At 35.7% G+C, this 19,071-nt stretch overlaps 2 non-coding genes across 2 annotated transcripts; both read right to left on the minus strand.

The window, feature by feature from the left end:
- Positions 1–1,775: 1,775 nt before the first annotated feature.
- Positions 1,776–1,880, minus strand: LOC121215656 (small nucleolar RNA R71). Its single transcript, XR_005911632.1, has one exon. It is a non-coding gene; the product is annotated as a small nucleolar RNA R71 (small nucleolar RNA).
- A 6,596-nt stretch (positions 1,881–8,476) lies between these two features.
- LOC121215798 (small nucleolar RNA R71) lies at positions 8,477–8,583 on the minus strand. Its single transcript, XR_005911771.1, has one exon. It is a non-coding gene; the product is annotated as a small nucleolar RNA R71 (small nucleolar RNA).
- Positions 8,584–19,071: the final 10,488 nt, after the last annotated feature.

The following is a 19,071-nucleotide window of genomic DNA, read 5'->3' on the forward strand; positions in this document are numbered from 1 at the left end:
CACATATCTCTCTCACACCTTTTCTCTTATCTTTCTTTTTCTTTCCCTTCTAGCTGTTTTCCAAATTATTTCTTCCCTTATTGATTTCCCCTTTCGAAAAATAGCTAGCACACCCCTTGGAGTAGCAAAAATCAAGTGTTTGTGAATGTCTTGGATCAACAAAATGAGCAAAGAAGAGAGAAGCGCACTAGTTTGGCTTTGGAAGATCATCGAGATTTGTTTTTCTAGTTCCCTTCTCTTAATCTTTTCAATTTATATTGTAACCATGATTATGAGTTTTTCTTGTGTTGATGTTCTTTCATTAATTTAAATGACTTAAATTTCATCTGTGCTAGATTGATTGCGTTCTGTCCACTTGAATTATTAAAAATGTGTTTGTGTTATTATTAGGCCTTGGTAAATTGTTCAATTAAATAAAATTATACCTATGTTCTACTTGTATTTTAATTGTAAGGTAACAATTGAATTAATTATTAAACAAATTGAAATTATAATTAACTGACACAATATTTAATTGGTGTATGTTTAATCTTCTAAGATAGTTGAGGGTTAAATTAGCAATTGGTATTAAACAATACTTTAGCCTTCCATAACTTGTAAAATTATTGTGATTAAATTGTTTCAATATAGGAATATATTGTTACCTCACTTTATCTTATACTTGCTTATGAGAATTTGATTAATTTTTTGAATTGAAATAGAAATATGTTGAAGGGATTAATGGATTTAGGAAGTATGTGCATTAGTTAACAAAAGACCAAGTTGCCATGAAATTATTCGTAGCAACATGAACATAGTTTTAATAATTCAAAGTTAAAGAATGAAATTGATCTAACACATTTATCTCATATTGATTAAATCTTATTTTTTAGAAATCGTGCATTTGGAATTTTATGTTCTTAGTTAATCACTTAGTTAATTTTTAGTTTATATATCACCTCTTTCAAATCAAGATATTTTTCCTCACAAATTTGTTAAAATTTTGCATTTGATAAATACTTTCTTGCACAGTCCCTGTGGGTACGATAACTTGACATTCTTTTCACTTTATTAATTGTTAATGATTATGTACACTTGCCCATTTTCGTCATTCCAAGTTTTTGGCGACGTTGCTGAGGACTGTTTTAAAAGACATTATTTGTGAAATTGTTGATTTTGCATCTTGGTCTATTTTATTTTTTATGTTTAAATTTAATTCCATAATTTTCTATGATTGTTTTAGGTGTTTATTAGTATTGATCGAATTATCGAATTTCTCCCTATAGATCCTAAAATTGAAAGGACTTTTCAATAGAGAAGAAGACAAACAACTCAAACAATGACTGAAGAGATGAACTTTGAAAACCAAAATCAAGGAAATGGAGCAAATCATGCTCAAAATTCTATCCTTATTGTTGATGATAGAGATAGAGCTCTAAGATAGTATGTCGTGCCATTGTTTCATGAGCTTAATCTGGGTATTAGGAGACTCAAAATCGAGGCACGCCAATTCAAGTTGAAGCCAGTTATTTTCCTGATGCTTCAGAAAGTAGGCCAATTTAGTAGAATGCCTACTGAAGATCCTCAACTTCACCTAAGATTGTTTATGGAGGTGAATGAATCCTTCAAGTTAGATGGAGTACCCTAAGATGCAATAAGGTTAAAGTTGTTCCCATATTAACTAAGAGACAGAGCTCAAGCCTGGTTGAACTCATTGCCACCAGATTCCATTACCAAATAGCAAGAGTTAGCTGAACGCTTCCTTATGAAATATTTTCCACCTAGAAAGAATGCTAAGTTGCAAAATGAAATCACTACTTTCCAATAGAAGGATGATGAGTCTTTGTATGAGCATGAGAAAGATTTAAAGAATTTTTACGAAAATTCCCTCATCATGGAATCATGCATTACATCCAATTAGAGACCTTCTATAACGGTCTCAATGCTCAAATGATGATGGTAGTAGATGCTTATGCCAATGGTGCTCTCCTTTCTAAGTCTTATAATGAGTTTTATGAAATCATTGAGAGATTTGCCAACAACAATTACCAATGGCCAATCAATCGGAAAGCTTCAAGATGAGTCGTAAGAGTACATGAAGTGGACGCCCTTACTTTACTTGCAGCTTAGGTATCTTTGATATCCTCAATGCCTAAAAATTTTACTACTAATGGGTTTAACGATGTTATAGTTCAGCCACCTAATCAATTTGAGAATATAGCCTGTTTTTATTATGTAGAAGGGCACTTGTTCGAAGATTGCCCATCAAACCCAGAATCTGTATATTACATCGGTAACCAGAACCAGAACCAAGATAGGTAGGGACTGCAATTCAATTTTTATAATCCATCTTGGTGAAACTGCCTGAATTTCTCTTTGAGTAACCAAGAGGTTAGACCCAATAACACTTACACACAACCTAGACTGAGCCAACAATCTGGACTTACTCAAAAAGTTCAGAAACCACCACAAGCCATACCTTTCAATAGCCTAAAGAACCTATTTGGAGGCGTATATGGCAAATAATGATCTCAATTTAAGGAATTAGGATAATCAAGTGAGTCAAATTCATATTAACATCCCATTGGTAAAGAACCCAATGCAAGTAAAGAATCCTCCACCACCCTACCCTTAAGGACTTCAGAAGCAGAAATAGAAAGTCCAGTTAAAGAAGTTCTTAGACGTACTCAAGCAACTTTACATCAACATCCCGTTGGTAGAAGCTTTTGAGTAGATGCCAAACTATGTCAAATTCATAAAGGATATCTTATCCAAGAAATAGAGACTTGGAGAATTTGAGACGATAGCTCTAACAAAGGAATGCAGCACATATTTACAAAATAAACTACCCCTAAAGATGAAGGACCTTGGATGTTTTACCATACCTTGCAACATCGGAGCAACTTATTGTGGTAAGGCACAATGTGATTTGGGTGCGAGTATCAGCTTGATGCCCATGTCCATATTCATAAAGTTGAGGATAGATAAAGTTAGACCAACTATGGTTACACTTCAATTAGCAGATCGATCCTTAGCATATTTGGAAGGAAAAATTGAGGATGTATTGGTACGTGTAGACAAATTTATTTTTCCTACTGACTTTGTTATTTTAGATTTGAAGCAAATAAGAAGGTATCAATCATCCTAGGTAGGTCTTTCCTAGCAACTGAAAGGACCCTAATTGATGTGTAGAAGGGCAAGCTTACCATATGTGTTCAAGACGGCCAGGTGACATTTAACATATTTAAATCTATGCGGTTTCCTAACGCAATTGATGAATGTTCTACAGTGACTGAGTTAGAGGAATTAGTTGTAGAATTGGAACTCAATTATATTGAGGACCCATTAGAACAAGCCTTAATGTCAGGCCCCCAAGTGATGAGGAACAGGAGGAATATTTAGCTTTGCTGAAAGCTAACTCAAAAGGATTCACTCCAAAAATTCGATTCAAGTTATTAAAGCTGTCATCTTGTGAGTATAAGCAACCCAAACTGTCAATAGAAGAACCATCTGAGTTAGACTTAAAGGTTGTGAAAAGACATGTGAAGGATATTGAGTGGACTATTTCAGATATTCAAGGTAATTATTGGAAACACGAAAATTTGCACATTTTTACAAAATAACTAAAGTGCACTTAAAATATGAACATGTTGAATTTTAGTTAATTTTATACTTAATTTTGATGAATTTTAGTTATTTTTGACAGATTTGCACAAAGGGCGAAAAATGGCTCGGCACACACTACTAAAAGCATAAAACCGAGAAGCAATTTGAAGCATTGAGGAGAACTAAATTTCAGCCTAAGACGGTCCAAAATTATATGTATTAATTCATAATATAATTAATTTTAATTCATATTCAATTTAATTTGGTTTAATAAATTATTATTAATTAATTATGAAAAAATGGTCCAGTTGAACTGAACCAAGTGAACCGAACCGGCCAAGAAATGGAAAGCCCAAAAATCGTCCCAAGAGCTGACACAAATCAACTTATTAGCTGATTATTTAAGCTTGCAAAGAGGCCCTTGAAGACTTGTTCAAGTTGCATTCAAACCCCTCCACAATTGGTGGCTTTATAGATTTGCCCCAAGCCTATATTAGCAAAGTTGAAACTATCAACCTTGCAACATGTGCGGCCGGCCAAGGGAGGGCTCTTTGGCTGATAATTTTAGCTATTTTTAGCAGCCCTCCTCAGTTATAAAAACCCCCCTTAGGCTGGTAACACACCTCAAGCATTCACATATTCCCTCTCTTCTCTCCACTTTCTTTCTTCTTTCCATTCAAAAATTCCCTTGCTCTTTTACCGATTTCTCCTCTTGGGAAAAGGGCATTCATCAGATATTTGGAGCAGTAATTAAGTTTTCATAGTAGCCTTGGTCAACGAGGACAACAGAGAAGGAAGAACGGAGCAACTAGTCAAGCCACGAAAAAACACCGGATTTGATTCTTGTTCCTTATCTTTTTAATTTTTGTTGTTGTTATGCTTAACATATCTATGAATATTTATGTTTTTGGAATGGTTAATTTAATCAATTTAGTTTGACTTTAATTCGTGTTAGGTTGATTACATTTCATTTGTTAAAATTATTAAAATTGTGTTATGTTGTTATAGGCCTCGGTAAAATGCTTGATTAAGTAAAATCATGACTGAGTTATTCTTGCATTACAATTGTTAGGTAACTAATGAATTGATTATTTAAATGGATTTAAATTGTAATTAATGGACACAGTAATTAATCAGTGCATGTTTAATCATCTAAGGTAGCTGAGGGTTAGATTAGCAACGGTATCTGACGAGACATTTGCCTTGCATAACTTGCAAGATTATTGTGATTAAACTGTTTCCAGGTAAGGATGCTTTGTTACCTCACATATTCTTTTATGTGCTTATTAAATCGAGTTAATTGTTTGAATTGACATAGGGATATGTACGAGAGATTATTTTGATTTAATAAGTATGTATGTGCAATAACATATTTGCCGATTAAGATTTTTTTAATCGGTTGAATTGACATAGGGATATAGTCAAGAGATAAATGAATTTTGGTAGGTGAGTATGTTCATAAGTTAGCAAATTATCGAATTGCCGTGAACTTATTCGTAACAATATAAAATGAGTTTAATAATTCTAAGTTAAGAAATGTAATTAATCTAACACAATTATGTCATCTTGATTAAAATCGTATTTTGAAATCGTGCATTTGAGATTTATTTATTTAGTTCACTTAGTTTAAAATCTTAGTTTTTAATCACCCTCTTCAAACAAAATATTTTTCTTCACCAAAGTTGTAACACCCCGAACCCGAAACCGACACCGGAGTCGAACACGAGGTGTTAACTGACTTTAACCCCTTATAAAATTTATTTTCCAGACACTGCCCAATCTGTGTACTAGTCGTTTTAAAAATCATATCTTGAGTTTCGTAACTCAAAAATCAGTTTCGTAATTTTTCCCAGAAACTAGACTCATGTGCCCATCTATGTATTTTTTTCTAGAATTTTTGGTCAGGCCAATTAGTACAGTTTATTAGTCAAAGTCTCCCATGTTGCAGGGGTCGACTACACTGACCTTTGCCCATTACGACTTGGATATCTCCCTGCACGGGGCTTCAATACTGATTCCGTTTGTTTCTATGAAAACTAGACTCAGAGAGGAATCTATACATATATGGTACGACCCATAATTATCTCTGGTTAATTTATAATGAATTTCCAAAGTCGGAGCAGGGAATCCAGAAACCGTTCTGGCCCTGTCCCACAAAAATCTGATTATCTCTTAATATACTGTCCATATGATCTTTTCGTTACTTCCTCATGAAATCAGACTCATCGAGCTTCGATTACATAATTTATTCATCAATTAATTCCACTCCTACTATTTTTAGTGATTTTTCAATCTCATGACACTGCTGCTGCCAGCATCTGTTACGAAAGTAACTAGGTCCATTTCATGCCTACCCTTGATCCAACTCAATCGAACATTCGTGCCATTTTCGCATGGCTTAAAGTTTACATGCCAAAGTTCAAACACAACGTAATAGCTTATACATGCCAAAATGTTCTTCTAAGCCAACTAAGAAGAAAGTACCAAAACTTGCTATCCGGTGTGATGACTTCGATGACGGCCCGATCACGCAAAAAGAGATGTGTCCAAGAAACCTAGAATAGGTGACAAGGAAACACCGAGTGAGTTTATAACTCAGTAAGTCATAAGCTATGCACTACCATCCATCAATAACATTATCACAAGAGAAAACAAAATGGAACGAGGCTAATTACTCCATCCATTCCGAACCATACCATAGTTCCTCCAACCTATCGATTCAATTTCATATCAATTCATGCATTCACATTCCATATACTCATCAATAGGACATTGAAGCATTTTCATAAATCAATTTATTTTCGTTACAATCAAACGACTAAACGGCCTTTCACCCATCCTACGATAAATTTTATGTACGTGACTTCAAGTATAGTTGTCACATAGGTTCAAACTTACCGAGCTCAACACCAAGTATAAGCATAGCACCTACTAGCCATGTACTCAAGACACTTACCCGATCCGCTGTCCGCGATCGACTCAATAGTGTCGCACACATAGTGTCCATAATGATTCACGAATGCATATTGAGTCCGCACACTCAGTGCTATATAATCAACTCGCACACTTAGTGCTACGTAATCAAATCGCACACTTAGTGCTACATAGTCAAACTCGCACACTTAGTGCCGCATGGTCAATTCGCACACTTAGTGCATCATATTCATTTCGCACACTTAGTGCAACATAGTCAAATCGCACACTTAGTGCTGTACAATTTAATCCCGCGCACTTAGCGCCAATCTCATGGTCATAAATGGTTATACCTGCACGTTTAGTGCCGAGATCAACAACTCAGTACATCTTACCTCTTTTCTTTTCATTCAACAATTTCATCATCACATACGTACATGCATATATATATATGTATATTTATTCATTCCATTCAGCATCAATACATAAACATTATGACCATTTGAAATAATACCAACTACATGCTTAATGACTTACCTTGTGTTGGGTAAGACGGTTCCAACTCGACTACTCAGTGATCTTTTCTTTGCCTTTATCGGATCTAGTTCCCTTTTGCTCTTGAGCTTAGTCTAGCAAACCACCATAGCCGATTTTCTCAAGCTCTTCCCCTTCCTTTCTTTCCTCTATTCGGCCAAAGGTGTTCAAGAATGAACACATTTTTTTTTTGTTTTCTTTCCTCAACTCACGGCAACAAGGGGGGGTATGGATGAGACCATTTTTTTTTCATCACCCTTCCTTTTCATTGTTTAATTACCATGCTCTTTATTTTATTTTTCTTAGCATACATCACTAGCATAACATGTTGGTGACATGTTTCCACCCATAGCATGGCCAGCCACTATGCTTTAATTTGGCTAATTTGACATGCAAGGACAAACACTTTCCCACATATATTAATGGGCCACTTGAACACTTGCCTAGCATATTTCTAAATTGTCTCACATAAGTCCCTACTAATAAATTCCACATACACTGACCAAATTAAAGTATGGAACTATCACACAAGCATTTACGCACATCATAAACACAGAATATAATCTTTAATTATTTATAAGACTCGGTTTTGTGGTCCCGAAACCACTTCCCGACTAGGGTCAATTTTGGGCTGTCACAAAAGTGTTTTAAATAGCATTCATAAATAATTCTTTTCACAGTCCATGTGGGTACGATAACTCGAAATTTACTTGTCACTTTATTATTTGTTGCGATTGTTTACACTTGCACATTTTCGTCATTCCAAGTTTTTGGCACCGTTGCCGGGGATTGTGTTTTAAAAAACTCATTATTTGTGAAGTTGTTAGTTTTGCATTTTGGTTTATTTTTCTATTCAAATTTTAACTTAGTTAATTTTTTTGTGATAATTTCAAGTGTTTATAAGTATTGACCAAATCATCGATTGACTCCCCGTAGACCCTGAGATTGAACGAACTTTTTGACAGCGAAGAAGACAAGCAAGTCAGAGAATGAGTGAAGAGATGAAATTCGAAAATCTGAATCAAGGAAACGGAGTAAACCTTGCTCAAAATCCTATCATTATTGCTGATGATAGGGATAGAGCTTTAAGAAAGTATGTCGTGCCAGTATTTCATGACTTAATTTGGGTATTAGGAGACCCGAAATTGAGGCACAACAGTTCGAGTTGAAGCCAGTCATGTTTCAGATGCTTCTGACAGTAGGCCAATTCAGTGGAATGCCTACCGAAGATTCTCACATACACTTAAGACTATTTATAGAGGTGAGCGATTCTTTCAAGTTAGTCGGAGTACCCGAAGATGCATTACGATTGAAGCTATTCCCATATTCACTAAGGGACAGAGCTCGAGCTTGGTTGAACTCATTACCACCAAACTCAATTTCAACATGGCAAGAGTTAGTATAAAAATTCCTTATGAAGTATTTTCCACCTAGCAAGAATGCTAAGTTGAGGAACGAGATCATTGCTTTTCAACAAATGGATGATGAGTCATTGTATGAGACATGGGAAAGGTACAAAGAATTATTATGGAAGTACCCTCATCACGGGATCCCACATTGCATTCAACTTGAGGCATTTTATAATGGTCTCAATGCTCACACGAGGATGGTAGTACCCTCTCATTTCTAAGTCTTATAATGAGGCTTATGAAATCATTGAGAGGATTGCCAGCAACAATTATCAATGGCCAACCAATCGGGTAGTGTTAGAAAGATGAGTCACTAGAATACATGAAGTATCATCAATATCCTCAATGTTAAAAAATCTTACTACTAATGGGTGTAATAGTTTTGCAGCACAGCCACTGAATCAATTTGAAAATGTAGCCTGTGTTTATTGTGGGGAAGGACATTTGTTCGAAGACTGTCCATCGAACCCAGAATCTATGTATTACATGGGTAACCAGAACCAAAATTTAGGAAGGCAAGGCCTGCAATCCAATTTCTATAACCCATCATGGCGAAACCACCTGAATTTTTCCTAGAGTAACCAAGGGGCAAGAACTAGTAACAATTATGTCCAACCTAGATCGACCCAGCCACCTAATTTTTCCCAACAAGCTCAGAAACCAACCCAAGCTGAACCATCCAATAACCTAAAGAATCAATTGAAGGCAAACATGGCGAAAAATGATACCTCTCTAATGAATTTGGAGAATCAAGTGGGCCAGCTTGCAATTGAACTCAGAAATCAACCACAAAGTGCTTTACCTAATGATACGGAGAATCCGAGAAATCCAGGGAATGAGCATTGTAAAGTGTTAACATTGAGTAGCAGAAAGACTTTAGAGCCCAACTCAGTCAAAGTTGAGAAGGAGCTAGCTGACGCTCAAGACTCAGAGGAAGTTCAACCGAGTGTTGAAATTCCAATTTCACCGAAAATTGAATCTGTAAAATCTGACAAGGTAACTTCTGAACCAACTAATTCTGATCAACTAATAAATCCGCTAGATGTAGAATTGCCACAAAAAATGAAACAACCAGTTCCAGTAAAGAAACCTCCACCACCCTACCCTCAAAGACTTCAGAAGCAGAAGTAGGAAATTCAATTCAAGAAGTTCCTAGACGTGCTCAAGCAACTTCATATCAACATTCCGTTGGTTGAAGCACTTGAACAAATGTCGAACTACGTCAAATTCATGAAGGATATCCTGTCTAAAAAATGAGGGCTTGGAGAATTTGAGACAGTAGCCCAAATGAAGGAATGCAATGCATATCTTCAAGACAAAATACCCCCAAAATTGAAGGATCCTGGATATTTTACCGTACCTTGAAATATTAGAGCAACATATTATGGTAAGGCACTATGTGACTTGGGTGCGAGTATCAACTTGATGCCCATGTCAATATTTAGGAAGTTGGGGATAGGTGAAGTTAGACCTACTACGGTTACACTTCAATTAGCAGATCAAGCCTTAGCGCATCCAAAAGGAAAAATCGAGGACGTATTGGTACGTGTAGACAAATTTATCTTTCCTGCTGACTTTGTGATTCTAGACTTTGAAGAAGACAAAGAGGTGCCAATCATCCTAGGAAGACCATTCTTAACAATCGAAAGGACCCTTATTGATGTGCAGAAGGGCGAGCTTACTATGCGTGTTCAGGATGATCAGGTAACATTTAACGTTTTTAAGTCCATGCGATTTTCTATCACAATTGATGATTATTCTGCAGTGTCTGATTTAGAGGATTTAATCGTGGAGAAGGAACTCAATTATGTTGAGGACCCATTGGAACAAATTTTGACATCAGATCCTCCAAATGATGAAGAGGATGATGAATACTTAGCTTTGTTAGAAGCTAATCAAAGGGGATTTAATCCGCAATCCCGCTTTGAATCTTTAGAGTTAGAGAAAAGGGATTATGTCAAACCAAAAGCGTCAATCGAGGAGCCACCTAAATTAGAACTAAAGGTACTCCCCTCACATTTTAAATATATTTATTTAGGTAACTCTTCTACTCTTCCTATGATTGTTTCAACATAATTAACTACTGAGTAAGAAGAGAAACTCATCCTGGTGTTGAAACAATTCAAGAAGGCTACCAGATGGACCATAGCCAATATTCACGGAATTAATCCATCTGTATGCATGCATAAGATTGTCTTAGAAGATGGCGAAAAAGGGACGATTGATGGACAACGTAGACTGAACCCCATCATGAAGGACGTAGTCAAGAAAGAAATCATCAAGTGGTTAGATGCATATACCCCATCTCAGATAGTTCATGGATAAGTCGGGTCCAGTGCGTGCCAAAGAAAGGAGATATCACAGTCATTGAAAATGAGAATATCGAGTTGATACCAACTAGAACGGTTATAGGATGGAGAATTTGCATCGATTACCAAAAGTTGAACAAGGAAACTAGGAAAGATCACTTTCTTTTTTCGTTTTTGGACCAGATGCTGGATAGACTCGTAGGGTGAGACTATTACTATTTTCTCGATGGATACTCGGGGTATAATCAGATTACAGTAGCACGGGAAGATTAGCACAAGACAACATTCACCTGCCCGTATGGTACATTTGCATTTAGGTGCATGCCATTTGGTTTATGTAATACACCTACTACATTTTAAAGATGTATGATGTCTATTTTTACTGACATAGTTGAGAAATATTTGGAAGTTTTTATGGATGATTTTTCAGTATTTGGAGATACATATGATGATTGCCTAGCAAATCTAGCCAAGGTACTAAGGCGATGTGAAGAAACAAACCTAGTACTTAACTAGGAAAAGTGTCATTTCATGGTACGAGAAGGTATTGTTCTAGGGCATCAGATAACAAGACATGGAATCGAGGTAGATAAAGCAAAGGTAGATGTTATTGAGAAACTCCCACCTCTAATATCTGTAAAGGGTGTTAGGAGCTTTTTGGGCCATGTCGATTTCTATCGAAGATTCATTAAGGACTTCTCCAAAGTTGCTAAACCTTTATGCAAATTATTGGAGAAGGACATAGCGTTTAAATTTGATGATGAGTGCTTAAGAGCTTTTAATAATTTGAAGATTCAATTAGTCTCGGCACCCATAATAGTCACACCAGACTGGGATTTGCCATTTGAATTGATGTGTGACGCAAGTGACTTTGAGACCAAAGCTGTCATGGGTCAGCGAAGGAACAAATTTTTTCATCCCATCTACCATGCAAGTCAAAATCTGACAGGAGCTCAACTGAATTACACGGTAACAGAAAAAGAGTTACTTGCTATTGTGTTTGCTTTTGACAAGTTTTCATCTTATCTTGTAGGTACCAAAGTGACTGTCTATACGGACCACTCGGTAATTAAGTATTTACTTGCCAAGAAAGACACTAAGCCGAGACTGATCCGATGGGTACTTCTACTTCAAGAGTTCGATCTAGAAATTCAAGATCGAAAGGGAGTGGAAAACCAAGTAGCAGCCACCTGTCTAGATTGGAGTTGCAAGAAGGGAACTCTCCTCTTATACCAATTCGAGAGACGTTTCTAGATGAACACATACTGAAGGTAAATCATGTCCATAATACCCCTTGGTTTGCTAATATTGCTAACTTTTTAGCTTGTGGTTTGATACCAATTGATAAGACGTATCATCAAAAGAAAAAGTTTCTTCACGATGTGAAGTACTATTTCTGGGAAGAACTGTATTTGTTTAAAAATTGTGCAATCAAATGATTAAGAGATGTGCGCCAGAAGATGAAGTACATAAGATTTTATACCATTGTCACTCATCTCCGAGTGGGGGACACTTCGGAGGTACATGTATTGCAGCCAAGGTATTGCAAGCTGGATTCTTTTGGCCAACACTATTCAAAGATGTCTATGCTTACGTAAAGAGTTGTGATTGATGTCAAAGGGTCAGAAATGCCACCAAAAGAAATGAGATGCCTCGAACAAACATCATTGAGGTAGAATTATTCGATGTTTGGGGTATTGACTTTCTCAGTCATTTCCCTCCGTATTTTGGTCACAAGTACATATTAGTAGCAGTAGACTATGTGTCTAAGTGGGTTGAGGCAGAGGCATATCTGACAAACGATGCTAAGGTTATAATGAAGTTTTCTCGTCGGTCCAAAAGACTAGATGATGCTTTATGGGCTTACAGGACAGCATACAAGACACCTTTAGGGATGTCACCCTATAGGTTAGTCTTTGGGAAAGCCTGCCATCTACCTTTGGAGTTAGAACACAAAGCTTATTGGGCTCTCCAACGACTCAACTTGGATCTTAAAAGTGCCAAAAAGAAACATATGCTTCAACTTAACAAGTTAGAAGAATTTTGAATGTCTTCATACGAGAATGCAAACTTACTTAAGGAGAGACTCAAGAAATGGCATGACAAGCACATTCGTGTTCGAGAATTTGAAATAGGTTAGCAAGTCTTTTTATTCAATTCCAGATTAAGGTTCCTTCCAGGTAAGTTAAAATCACATTGGTCCAGTCCATTTATGATTCATCGAGTCTATCCATACAGAGTTGTTGAACTTCAAGGTAAGAGACGTAATTTTCGAGTTAATGCTCAACGTTTGAAACATTACTGGGGAGATAAAATTGAACGGAATCAAATCTCATTCATTTTATCAGATATTTAATTACCATTTATCTTCCTAAATCACTTTCTTTCGTATTGGGCAGATATTATTACAATTTTGGCTTAGACTTATACGCCAACTACCATACTCTTAATGTACTAATTCTTTCTTAACCAACTAACTACAAATTCTTCCAAATATTCCATAAATCTCTTTGTCCCACTGATACTTTTTAAAGAGTATACCTTCATAACCCACTTCATGCAGTCCATCTCTTTTTACATACATGTATTCCAGATCCATTATTCACAGATATTAATCACTAGCAGATACATACGTATTCGACGAATACTTATGCAAATCTAAATACCATCAAGTTACTAATCAATTCCTACCTTATTCCAATATTATACCAACTCACATTAGTAATATACTACACAAATTATTCAAACATAATCCATACCACTTTATTTCAAGACTCTAGACTTAGGATTACCATAACTCATATTCCATATGATTTCAAAAGAAGACATTATAAAACTCTGATATGACGGATTACATACATCTAAGATTCAATCATATTATAAAACAAACTAACTCATGTTAACAATTTCTTATATCTTGCATAACTACAAATGCGCTCATTTTCAACACTTACAGATTATCATGGCGAATACCCTACTTAACATTCAAATACACCCTTCCTTTCAAGAGCTTCTTAAAAATTTATTCAATTTTTTCACAGATCTAATTCATCCATTATAACCTCAGACATGTCATAACCTTATCTTTTCAATACTTATATAGAACAATCAGAATTTATCCAGAACTTACCATAAAGGCAGATAAGTATATTTTTACCAAATAGACTTTCTAGAGTATGCCACAAGGTCCAAGCAGAATACGCCACAAGGGCAATATATAGAACCTCATTTTTACTGTCCCAATAGACTTTCATAGAATGTGTCATGGGTTTCTCCCTCATGGACTTACACATAATTTCATATATCGTGATCTACCAATTAGATTTACACATCACCAAAGGCTACACCATGAACATGCATACATGCAAACATATTATGCCATGGGTCTCAACTATATGGTCTTACACACATTCATGTATCGTGACCTTCTAATCCAGTCATCTTAGTGGAGGCTACACCATGAGTGTAATCATATCATATTAATATTCCATGGGTCTCAACCTCATGGTCTTACACTATTTTCATATTGTGATCTGCCAATCTAGTTAGCAATATAGTTTCCCTACCAGAGACGTCACAGGGGGACATTTACACAGCATTCACTTTCTCAGATTTATTCATATCTCTGACTAATTCATACCTTTACTACACCAAACTATACCTACATACTTATCTATTTACATTCTTTTCCAACAGAACTCTATACATATCATTATAAGACGTATATCATTTTATTCTACTTCTTACCCTTACCAATCGTGAGAGATATCCTTTTTCATTAGATGCTACTATTTGAACAGTGCACATCAAGAGTCAAGATCCTACTGTAGTTCGAAGTTCCAGGCTCAAACATCCTTCTTGAACAAGCAGCAACAATTGCTTACAAAATATAGAATTACAATTAAAACTCATTTACATACAAATTTCTATCATCTCAATCATTGATAACCCCCATGCAAAGCCTTGTACTCACATCCTACTGTTTATATACCTCTTACAGACTTACTCTTTCTAAAAATTTAACATGCAAAGCTGTGATACTTACCAAGAGATGGAAAAACCATTAATTAATCCCAAAATCTTAGCTTCCGACTCGAAAAAAAAAGGATAACCTTTAGATTTTATAAAAAGAGACAGAGAGTAATATATCAAGAAAAAGAACTTCACAAACCCTTCGCACCGATATATATATATAGTTCACTTAAGTTATTAGCACTTAACAAATGTCACTTGAATCCATAATTTGTCTTTCCTAATGGCCTATCGGTTCTGAGAGAAACATAAATGAGAATCTTGTAATAATAGATATTATACTAGTCAATCCAGTTAACTCCTGACTAACTTTACCACCTAACTAGCACATTACTTTAGACCAACTAGGCGTACTATACATTTGGCAATAACTCATACCATAATTACCTTTTTACTTTTATAAGATCTCTCTCTTTACATAGCAAAATAACATGAAACAGAATCTTCACATGTTACCACGGCGTTACTATACACTTACACATATTCACCAAAAGAAGAATTATGGTGGATTACACCTCTCCAAACAAATTATTTCACTATTATGTGCCACAATCTTGGACTCACTATATTTATGGTGTGACATCTAACAAAGTTTGATTTCTTCTCTCTGTCACGCCATTCTATTGTGGAGTACCCAGCATAGTTAATTAGGATAGAATCTCATTCTTTATGAGGTGCCCTAAGAACTCATCAGATAAATATTCCCCACATTGATCTGACCAAAGTGCCTTTATGGATAAATCTAGTTGCTTCTCCACTTTCACACGAAACTCTTTGAATTTATCAAAGGTTTCACTCTTGCGATGCATTAGGTATACATACCCATATCTGGAATAGTGATCAATAAAGGTTACATAATACTCATAACTACCTCTTGCATTAACGCTCATGAGGCCATAAACGTCAGTGTGCACAAGTTTTAGGGGTTTTTCAACCCTCGTTCCTTTTGCATTAAAAGATCACTTAGTCATCTTACTTTCTAAGTATGATTCATATTGTGGAATATCAACTTCTTTAAGTGAACTTAAGATGTCATATTTTACAAGTCTAGTGATTCTTTCTCGGTTAATATGACTAAGTCTCAAATGCCAAAGGTACACCTCATTAAAGTGAGAAGTTTTAAGTCTTTTATTCGATATTTTAGTCTCAAACAGTGTGTACATCTTTGGTTTGATAAAATAGAGATTATTTGACATCCATCCATTATAGATAAGATTGAGATTTCTAAATATTACAATTCCAATAATAAAAGTCACGATCAAGCCGTCTTTATATAAATATGCAACATAAATTAAGTTTCTTTAAAAACATGGTACATAGAAAACATCTCTTAAAATAATCTTCCTAACATTATCAAAATAAATATGTACATCTCCCACTGCTTTAGCTACCTCACTTTTCCTGTTCTCGGTTTGCAACGATAAGCTCTTGTCTCTAAGATCTTTCGTTTCCTTGAACTCCTATAGAGAAACACAAACATGATTAGTGACTCCCAAATCAGTGACCCAGTGATTTATCAAATTTGGCATGCAAGTTAGGGTCTCGTATTTATGTTATGATATAATATGGAATTTAAGTGATGTTAAAGACTATATGAAAGAAAGACATTGGTCATGTGAGGTCTAATGACCTTTTATTGTGAATTTCAATCAATGTGACCCATTTGGGTGTATATTGTTGTAATGAACCCCTATTATGAATGTTTTAAGCCAATATAAACTTGGTAGAAATGTTAGACTATAATTTACATGTAAATTGGGGTCTCGTATTTATGTTTCAATAGATTTTAGTATTGGTGTTATTTGAGGTTTGGAAGTATATGATGTTTTTGGAGTTCTGTTACGTTACCCCTTGGTTAAGCATTTGTTGAGAATCATTAGACTCATGTTACCTCTTTGGAGGCCCTTATTGTGACAGCCCAAAATTGACCCTAGTCGGGAAGTGGTTTCGGGACCGCTAAACCGAGTCACCGAAAGGTTTGAATGTGATGTTTATTGTCTAGAATATGTAATCATGAATGTGGAAAATTTCAAGCTTCGATTTAGTCGATTGCATGTGAATTTAGTCAATAGGACTTATATGAGAAAATTTTAAAATGTGATAGGTCAATGCATGAGGACCTATTAGTGCATGTGGAAGAAAAGGGGACTTGCATGTCAAATTCCCCCTCCCTAATATGTAGTGGCCGGCCATGCTATGGGTGGAAACATGTTGGGAACATGTTGGCCTAGTGAGGTATGTAGGATAAAATATAATAAGAAGTATGGGGAATAAAGAAATGGAAAAAGGAAAGGATGTGTGTAATTGTTTCTTCCCCTCCCCATTGCCGTGAAAGTAAGAAGGAAAAACAAAAAAAAAAGTGTCCATCTTTCTTCATGTCCCCTTGGCCGAATGTTCTAAGGAAGAAAGAAAAATAAGTTGTGTTTTTTTTGGTTCTTCTTGGCCGAATTGAAAGGAAGAAGAAGGGAGTGAAGCAATCGGTCATCTTAGGTCACTATTAAGGTAAGAAAGTTTGTACTAGCTTTTGAAATTTTAGTTGATATTGAGTGAGTTATCAAGTGATTTTTGTAAACCATGTTGAAATTTCGATTTTGGGGGTGAGTATGGTTTTCGGCTATAAAAGATTAATAAGGGTGATGATTGTGTTTCATGCTAAACTTAGATGAATAATGGTAGTTGCTCACATCTCGATATCTATGAGTTCCTTTCTTGGTTCTACCATAGACCCCCAAAGTATATGTTTATTTGGTGTTGTTGGAGGTTTATGATAGAAGCTAATGAGTGAGAGTTTGATAGGTACCATGAGGTTAAACTTCATGAGATTGTAAGCTTGTAAGTTGGATGATGAAATTCATGCTTTGTGAAAGTAGAAGGAGCATTCGGCCATGAAGATAAAAAGGGGGAAATTTATGAGGAATTAAGTTGGAAGCTATTATAATGTACTTGTGCATTCGGGTATGGGATGAAAATATATGAGATGGCTATAATTAGCCTTGTGATTCGGCTCTTGTATATATATATATGCACATGATGTATTGGTATGATACATATATATATCACCCCAAAGTATATGTTTATATATGGTGGTGGTTTAGTTATGGATTAAATGATGGATACATATTGAGTTATAATATGTAATGCATTAGTTAGTAAAATGTATGTCATTTATATGTGGTACTAAGAATATAATTTGGCCTCAAAGTAGACATGCATATTCGGCCACATGAGATGGATTGGCGTTGCATGAATTCGGTTAGAGGCAAACATATTGATGCCTATATCTTGGTAAGGACAATCGGCTAAAGGGGAGTGTGGGTTAATATGTTGAGTTGATGCATGATTTCACATGTATGTGACTTTAAAGTCTAATGTATAAATATGGGCTAAGTGCCTTATGTTCCTCTTTTCGATGCTCAAATGATTAAATCAATTTATTTGTTTAATTAAGCTCAAGAGCAAAGGCAAAGAAAAGATCACCGAGTAGCCGAGTTGGAACCGTCTTACCCAACACGAGGTAAGTCATTAAGCATGTAGTTGGCGTTATTTCAAATGGTCATAATGTTTATGTATTGATGCTGAATGGAATGAATAAATATACATATATATATGCATGTACGGATGTGATAATGAAATTGTTGAATGGAAAGAAAAGAGGTAAGATGTACTGAGTTGTTGATCTCGGCACTAAACGTGCGGGTATAACCATTTACGACCATGAGATTGGCGCTAAGTGCGCGGGATTAAATTGTACAGCACTAAGTGTGCGATTTGACTATGTTGCACTAAGTGTGCGAAATGAATATGATGCACTAAGTGTGCGAATTGACCATGCGGCACTAAGTGTGCGAGTCTGACTATATAGCACTAAGTGTGCGATTTGATTACGTAGCACTAAGTGTGCGAGTTGATTATATAGCACTGAGTGTGCGGGCTCAATATACATTCGTGAATCATTATGGACACTATGTGTGCGACACTATTGAGCTGATCGCGGACAGCGGATCGGGTAAGTGTCTTGAGTACATGGCTAATATGTGCTATGCTTATACTTGGTGTTGAGCTCGGTAAGTTTGAACCTATGTGACAAATATACTTGAAGTCACGTACATAAAATTTATCGTAGGATGGGTGAAAGGCCGTTTAGTCGTTTGATTGTAACGAAAATAAATTGATTTATGAAAATGCTTCAATGTCCCATTGATGAGTATATGGAATGTGAATGCATGAATTGATATGAAATTGAATCGATAGGTTGGAGGAACTATGGTATGGTTCGGTATGGATGGAGT

This window comes from Gossypium hirsutum, chromosome D03 (genome assembly GCF_007990345.1).
Source record: "Gossypium hirsutum isolate 1008001.06 chromosome D03, Gossypium_hirsutum_v2.1, whole genome shotgun sequence".
NCBI lineage: Eukaryota > Viridiplantae > Streptophyta > Magnoliopsida > Malvales > Malvaceae > Gossypium > Gossypium hirsutum.